The sequence below is a fragment of the Diceros bicornis genome, chromosome 7 (assembly GCF_020826845.1).
Source record: "Diceros bicornis minor isolate mBicDic1 chromosome 7, mDicBic1.mat.cur, whole genome shotgun sequence".
Taxonomy (NCBI): Eukaryota; Metazoa; Chordata; class Mammalia; order Perissodactyla; family Rhinocerotidae; genus Diceros; species Diceros bicornis.
In genome coordinates, this window is record NC_080746.1 from 65,375,502 (window position 1) to 65,384,572 (window position 9,071).

Genomic DNA, 9,071 nt, shown 5'->3' on the forward strand with positions numbered 1-9,071 from the left:
GAGGAGCTTACAGCTTCTCTCAAAATTCATTCCTCCTCAACAGCAGAAGATTTCTGCTAAAAGTCACATTTTCATGGTAGAAATATCACAGTGAAGAATATATCTTTTCTTTTTAATATTTTTTTTTAATTTTTTTTATTTATTTATTTTTCCCGCAAAGCCCCAGTAGATAGTTGTATGTCGTAGTTGCACATCCTTCTGGTTGCTGTATGTGGGACGCGGCCTCAGCATGGCCGGAGAAGCGGTGCGGCGGTGTGCGCCCAGGATCCGAACCCGGGCCGCCAGCAGCAGAGGACGCTCACTTAATCACTAAGCCACGGGGCCGGCCCAAGAATATATCTTTTAGTAGAAAAATGAGGGAATGTAACTCAACTTGTCAAATGCTCCTTTAAGTCTTTCCAGGAGGTAATTTATAAGGTATGAGTCACACTCTACTTAAAATTTGCTCTCTATTTTCCCTAGTGGCTCTTGAGTTAAATGGGACTAGGGACTTTTGCCAACTTGGGACATGACCTCTGACCTTGGGAGTCTGTATTGGACCAACACAAGAAAACAACAAAAGAAAGTTTCAAGTGGGAGGACTAAACAAGCTCCATACATCAGGGGAGGGGACTTGGAGATCTGCACAAATTCTAGCCTAAGTGACCTTGTTAAAAATCATGTAGCCAGCACAGTTTTACGCCCAAACTAGTAGTAGTTTTCATGTGTTTGCATGATGTTCACTCCTCCTTTTTCCAAACATCAGCCATTATGGAAACTGCCCCACCTGGACATCCAGCAGGTGTTTTTGTTTGTTTATTTGTTTTTGACATGGGAATATTTTATACTGCCTAAAATTCAATTGCTACTGAAATGAATAAAGTAGAAAGGTAAGGCATCTTGTACGCAAGATCCATGGTAAACAACTATGCTTATTCCTTGGCAATAAACAAACACACAAACAAGACAAAACTGGGTTTCCATTATTTCAAGGCTGTCTTGAATTGTCCCTACAATCGCACAGGGTTCATATCCTTGATATGTGTGGATGTGTAAGTCTATGGATGTGTATTTGTGATGAAAAAGGAGAGGACAACATATAAATTCCTTTTCTAGTATCTTAAATATGCTGTTCTACTATCATTTGTTTATAAGTCTTGAAATATTTAAACAAAAGCTGTGAGTTGTTTTGAAGCCTCAAAATAACATGGTTCATCCGAGAGGTACTATTTTAGGGAACATTGCTTTTTGTGGAAATTTGCTAACACTGCCCCTTTTTAAAAAAAAAAATTAAACAACACTGTTTCATCTTTGATACAAAAAGAAATTCCTTTTAAAAGATTAATAAGATTAAGAATACTAGAAACAGACAAAAACCAACTAAATTCTCCTTACCCAGAGATAACCTCTACACATATTTAGATATATTTCTTTCCATTTGTAATGCAGGCGTGTATTTTACTGAGTTGATATCTGCATATAGGATAGAGATTTTTGCACTTATTACTAGATAGTGAGTGTTTTCCCTATATTATCTGGTGGCTGTCAAGACCAGTGACAAAAAGCCTGTGGTCAGTTATCAGAGTACCAAGGTTTGAATTCAATACACCCTCACTTACTTATATAACTTTGAGTATTTTACTTAACCTCTCTGTACCTAAGTCTGTCATCTATAAACTGTAAATTGGCAGTAATAGTAAGACCTACTTCATAGTTGTTGTTGTGAGGATGAAATAAACGTTAGTAAATACAAGTGTAAGGCATTTAGAACAGCACCTGGTGTACGATGAGTACTTAATAAATCTTAACTGGCACATGAATAAATAGCCTTGGGAATACTTTCACACGATGATATAATATTACATCGTATGGATTCTTTGTAATAGAATTGGCTATTTCATCACCATTATACATTTAATACTGGTGGTGGTGGCGGTGGTTGTGGGTGGTGTGTTTGTGTAAAAACAGCAATCTTGATCTCTTGGGTTTGTGACTAAATTTTTCCCTTAGAATAAATTCTTATGAATGGAATTAGTAAAACCAAGGTCAAAATCTATTTAACATTCTTGATACAAAAATACAAGTTGATTTTTTTTAAATGTTAAACATTTTGCATTTTTACCAGCGACATGTAAGTATACTTAATCCAACACACCTTTTTCCATGTTTAACATATAAACGGTTTTTATGTTAAGTTTTAATAGTTTTATGTTTTCATGTTTTTAATAGTTCTGTTAAACTTAACATATAAATAGTCTTTACTAATTTACTAGATATAACATTTAACTCTATTATTTTAATTTGCATAAATTAATTTACTTTTTTTCTTATTGAGTTGTTGGAATTCCTCAAGGATTAGAGATACTGATAACTTTGTTATGTTTGTGATAATAACTCTTTTTCCAATTTGCCATTGACTGTTTATGTTTCCATGGTAAAAATTGTTAGAATGAGAGGTATTAAAAGTACTTACACCGTGAAATCTATCCATCTTTTCTTTTCTGTTTTCTTTCAGTGATTTTACTGTTAGGATGAATTTTCCACTCTCTCTTTAGGTAACAATTTATGTATTTTATTTTTTCTTAATCATTTCATAATTTACATCTAACTTTTAAAATAAATTTCTAATTTATCTTGATATGGTGACTTTGAACTTTTTTCTAAGTTGTCACTTTCCTAGTAATATTTTAAAATAATCCTTCCTTTTTCCATTAATTTCTTCTGTTTCTTTTATCACATATTATGTTCTCATAAATGTGGTATTAAGCTACATTTCTTGGCTATCTCTTCAATTCTAGTTTCATTCTCTTCTTTACTCTTTCTGAAGATGTTAAAAACTTACTGGTAATTTGATTATGACTATATTTAACTTATAAATTAATTTGTAATTTGGACATTTTTTGCAATACTCAGCTATGCCTTCCAGAACACAGTGTACTGCTACACTTCTTGAACCCAGTCTTGATTCCTTTCTTAAAATGACTATTTCACACCTTCAGTCTGAGCTGGTGATCTTACCCCATATTTCACTTGGAATGGAAAGTGAAGTGTAGGGTAAAAAAGGGAAGGGAAGCTAAGAAAGAGCAACCCTTATTTTCCCGTCTTCAAACCTCCCACCCGCCTGTATGTATCTGCACGTTCACATCTTGTTTTCCCCCTTTACAACTGTCTATCCAAGGCTGTCCCCTCCACTGGTAATTTGGATTCCAATCTCACTCACCTACCAAAGATTTTGCTCCTGCAGCATCTCTTTAATCTCTTTCATCAGAATCTCTTGAATCATTTTCTTCCTCTCTTCTGCATCACAACCATAGGACACAAATATACTCTGATTATCCCATCATAAAAATCAATTTCCATGATTCCACATCCCCTTCAGTTACTGACTCATTTTCTCAGCTTCTCTTCAGAGAAAACAAAATCTCAAAAGGTATGTCTATGCCCAGTTTCTTCTTTGCTGATTTTCTATTCATATTTTAACCCACTCCCAATTAAGCTCTCTTCTCTTCCCATGGACCCGTTCTTTGTTAAAGTCATCATTGGTGTTCCAAATAAAGTGGTCATTTCTGTATCCTCCTCCTTCAACTGTTCAGCAACATTGACAGAGTTGAACGCTCCCTTCCTCTTGAAATTGTTTCTTCTCTTGGCTTATAGATATCGCTCATTCTTAGTTTTCTACTTTCCTCCTATTAAATCTCCTCTCTTTCTGAATTTGGAAGTTCCCCATGGTACTAGTACGAACCTCTTTTTCATCTCCTTCAATAATTTCTTTCTGAGTAATTTCATCTAGTTGCATAGGTTTAAAAGCAGCCAACTGCTTCCATAAACCACAGACTCATACATCGATTACCTACTCACCATGTCTGATAGGAATTTCAAACTTAATCCAAAACATAACTCTTAATTAGTCCTCCTACTAATCTGTTCTTCCCTCATTCTTTTTCTTCTAAACCAATAACATCATCATTTGTACAACTGATCAAATGAAAAACTTAAATATAAGCATTATTTTCTCTTTTAGCTTTACTACTCCAACAAGTAAATCTTGTTGGCTTCATCTATACAATACATGCCAAATATGTGCACTTTTCTTGGTCTCCCCTCAAGTATCTTAGTCTAAGTCACCATTATCTATTTCCTGTTGCTCTACAATAGCTTCCCACTAGGTCTTTCTCTTTCCACTCTTGCCCCACTATAATCTATTTTCTCCTTAGTATACAGATTGACCTTCATAAATATACAGTCATGCACCACATAACAACGTTTCAGTCAATGACTGGCCACATATACGATGGCGGTCCCATAAGATTAGTACAATATAGCCTATATTAGTACAATATAACCTATAATATCACCTAACAATGCATTTCTCAGAATATATCCCTGTCATTATGTGGCACATGACTGTAAATCAGATCATGTCATATTTCAACAAGGATGCACATGATCTTGCCCTGCTTTTCAGTCCATATTTAAAACTGTGCTCTTTAAAACTGACCTTCTTGCAGTCCATCACACAGTCCAAAAATGTTCCTGCTTTAGGTTCAATTAGTAGCTATTCTCCTAGCCAGTGATGTTTTTCTGTCAAATCTGCTTGACTTACTAAAGTCTCATCTTAAAAATGTTAACTTCTTGAAGAGGTTACCAATCTAAGTGGCATGAACCCAAACCAAAAGGCATTATCACACACTGTGTTTTATTGTCTTCATTACACTTATCATTATGTGAAACTTTCTTATTTATACCTTAGTTTACTTGCTTACTCTCTGTCTCTACCTTCCAAAATGAAAGCTCCATGAGAGCATGAACTATGCTATGTGTGTGTCATAGCTTCTTCTCCATAAAATCTAGGAATACATATAGCACAATCTCTACAATAACAATGCAGAAAGGTACATGCATGTGTATATCTTCACTGAAGAAACAGAGGAATAGGCCATGTTCCTAGGTGAAAAGATTTAATATTTTTATTTAAATATATTAACTTTTGCTAAACAATCTATAAATTCAATGTAATAACCATCAAAATTCTAACGGCATTTTAAAAAGTGGATTTTCACAAGCTGAGAAGTAGAAAGCATATTAACCATTAAGAAAATTGTGATATAGAAGAAAAATAAAAATTATGTCCTACCAGCTAAAGCTACAGCAGTTGAAATGCAACAAAACAGCAGTAATTGACAAATGTGCCAATATGTGTATTGAAATTTAGTATATGTTATGGCAGAATTTGAAATTAATAGGGAAAGAGTGATTTATCATGGTACTAGAACAAGTGGTTAAATATTTATAAAAAAAAATACCATACTAACTCACATACATAAATTCTTGTAAAATAAATTTGAGATATTTTAAAGATCAAATGGTTCAAAACAAAGTCCAGTGTTAGGCTGCCTACCTCAGAGTCATGTCTCACTTTTTTCCCAGCAGACATGGGGCCTTATGATTGAGTTTCAATGAATGGAATGTGAGCAGATGTGATGTGCTCCTTCTAAGCTACAAAACATTCCAGTGAACAACTTTTTATCTTCACCTTTATAGATACTGACATGCAGGATGACCTTGAAAGCCTCGAATAGCAGAGCTCTGTAAGCTTGGGTCCACACATTGGCCACTCCATCCCTCAACTAGAATTTAACATAGGTGAAAAGTAAACTTCTACCTGTTAAGCTGCTGAGATTTGAGATTTATCTGTTATGAGTGGGGGTCAGCAAACATGTCACCAGGGCCACATCTGAACTGTCTGTTTTTATAAATAAAGTTTTATTGTAACACATTTATTTTTGTATCATCTGTGACTGTTTTCCTGCTACAGTGGCAGAGTTGAGTAGTTGTGATGGGGTCAGTATGGCCTGCAAAGCCTAATATTTATTATCTGGCTTTTTATACAAAATGTTTGCTGTTCTCTATGTTAGAGCAACCAGTTTTACCTTACGTAAAGGAAAACTAGAACTAGTACTAGAACATAAGAGACTATTTTATTACATTAGGAGTGAGGAAAGCCTGTCTTAGTAAAAAGTAAAATCTATGTCCCCAGCTTATTCTCTGCCTTCCTGCCTCTTACCCCACACCACACCTTTACCTGGTTAATTCTTTCAGTTTTCAGTTTTCAACTTAAAAGTCATTGCCTCAGGAATGCATTCTGTATGCTTTCTAAAAGTCTGTCACTATGTAATTACCTTATTCTTCTGTCATAATTTTTGCCAAGGTCAATAACGACTGAACTGGCAAATTCAATAGCCTTTTGTCGATACATAAAACTCTGAGACAGTTGAGAAATCTTTCCTGGAAGGCCTCTCCTCTCCACTTCTGACACACCCTTATTCAGCTTCTCCTTCTGCTTCTCTGATTCTGAATGCTCTGGGCTTGACTGGTTACTCTTCATCCACCTTGAAATGTTGGTAACTCCAAGATTTTGTCTTGGATTCTTTCCTGCTGTCTTTCATCAACACCACCTCTCATCCAGGATTGCACTTCAGAATTACCTTGGGATATTTTTACAAAACATATGTATTGCCTCCATCTTTGCCACCATTACGGCCTATGGTAGGACCAGGCACTTACATTTTATATAACTCTCTCAAGACTGCAAGGCAGTCTTGTACAATTTGTGCTCTGGTTTAAACCTTTGGCACACATCCTTGGGTATGTCAGACTTCACTTTCATTTATTTGCAGCAAACTTCTAAATCTATTTCTCCAGTCTGTATCTTTCTCTTAAACTCCAGTTTTATTTATTCTTTCGAAATGATGTTTCTTGAACAACAGCCGTGGCTAGGCACTTTATTACAATTGATAATATAGAGATCAACAAGCAGTCACAGTCTTTACTTCCATGGAATTTACAATCTAATGGGGGTGTCAGACATGAAGCAAATACTTATACAATTTGTTTATATAAAAACCATCTTGTTGCCTAAAAAGCAGTGTACAATTTTTAGCGTGCCTAAGAATCACCTGAGGCTTGTCACAAATGGATATTCTTCAGATCGACTGTCCTACCCCATCCTGTACTGACAAATATTTTTAAATAACAACCCAAGGACCATTTCAAGTCATGATATACAAAACTGTGGTCTACATTATAAATGCCTTACCACGAAGGCGTATCACGGTGGCCCAGCCCTCCTTTTCTTAACTTTATCCTCATTTCCCATCACTGTACCATAAATTCCCCAATCTTCAGCATTTTCAGAGTTACATGCTGGGCAGATTCTTTAGTATTGAATTCAAAACATTTATCAATATAGATTCTTTGTCTTACTTTTCAGCTTTATATCTCACTATTTTCCTGACAATACACATACTTTTAGAAAAATTCTATCATTTGTCACTCCTTAAATGTGCTTTCTTTTAAATTTAGAATTTAAGGCTATGTTAGAAATAAACACCATGAAGATTTTACTTTTTATATCTCTATCCCCAGCTTCTAGAAGTATACCTAGGATATTATATATATAGAATATAATATTTTGAATATATTTGAAATATATTTGATGAATGCATGCAAGAATGAAGGAAATGATTCCACTTGCCAGAAATGTATTCTCGTATTTGTAGCAGTTTTGTTTATTTGGTTCCTTCTTTTTTTATGTATAGTTGTATGTCTACTTGTTTTAATTTCCTTATTAGCTTGTATGGTCTTAGAGAGTAGAGACTGTTTACTTGTCTACCTTTCATTCGCTTCCTTCTTTCATTCATTCCTCCCTTCCTCCCTCCCTTCCTTCCTTTCTTTTTTCCCTTTCTTTTTCTTTCTATATTTCTTTGTTTAGACACCTTGTGTCTGTCAAGGTGCCTTGCTTTGAATAGGCAATTTGATGAATTTATCTGAGAAGAGACATGGGAAAATAGGAGACAAAAAAGGAAGTAGAGAAATGCAACAAAAACAGGAAAAGTGTACAAGAAAATCACTTCTCTCTACATACCTGAAATTGTCATCATAACCAGAGATCCCCACCTTCAAAGAGATTATTTTGCAGTCACTCTCCTGAGAGCACCTTTGACATCCTTGTTCCTCAGACTATAAATGATAAGATTCAGCATGGGTGTCACTGCTAAGGAGAACACAGAGATCATTTTATCCCTTTCATTCATTATCTTGGAGTTTGGCCTTATGTAGGCAAATAGTGCTGAGCCATAGAAGAGGACAACAACAATGAGATGGGAGCCACAGGTGGAGAAGGCTTTAAGCCTCCCCTCCCCAGACTGCATCTGGGTCACAGTGGAGATGATATTCCAGAAGGAGACAAGGATTAGGGAGACAGGAGCTAAGAGGATGACCACACCCATTGCAAAGATGGCCATTCCTGTGCTGTAGGTATCTGCAGAAGCCAGCTTCAGGAGGGCAGGAGGTTCACAAAAAAAGTAGTTAATAATATTGTTCCCTTGGTGGGGCAGATGCAGTGTGAACATGGTGTCCACCAGAGCCACTAGTGCCCCACTGACCCAGGACCCTATGGCCAGCTGGACACATACCCCATGTGTCAGGAAGATGGAGTAGTGCAGGGGCTTGCAGACAGCCACATCCTGGTCATAGACATCACCACCAGCAGTGCACACTCTGTACTCCCAACCAGAAGTAGCATAGCTATCTGTATTGAGCATCCAGCAAAGGAAATGGTTTTCTTCTTTACCAGGAAGTGGGCTAGCGCCTGGGGACTGTGGTAGTGGAAAAACAGAGATCAGCAAAGGACAAGTTTCTCAGGAAAAAGTACAGGGGTGTGTAGAGTCTGGAGTCTGTGTGAATGAGCACAATGATAAGCAGATTTCCCAGCACGGTCAGCAGGTAGATGGTCAGAAAAAGGAAGACGAGCAGAACTTGTGTCTGTGGATCCCGTGAAAGGCCCAGGAAGACAAATTCAGTCACATGGGTTTGGTTTTCTTCTCCCATGAGTATTTATTACTGTTTATGGGTCAGCACCAAGAAAAGAAACACATAGTGGTCAGTTATAAAAAAAATCTGAGTAACTTAGGTGTTATTAGTAAAACTGGGCTATTGATTTCTATCTCTTAACAGCTTCCATGTGTCAGAAGACAGAGTTCTCTCTTTGCTCAGTAGTGCTGACAGTCAAAAGCCATTTCTGATTTTCTCTC

The 9,071-nt window shown here is 36.3% G+C and overlaps 1 pseudogene; it reads right to left on the reverse strand.

The window, feature by feature from the left end:
• Positions 1–7,946: 7,946 nt before the first annotated feature.
• On the reverse strand, positions 7,947–8,868 carry LOC131408810 (olfactory receptor 2D3-like; annotated as a pseudogene).
• Positions 8,869–9,071: the final 203 nt, after the last annotated feature.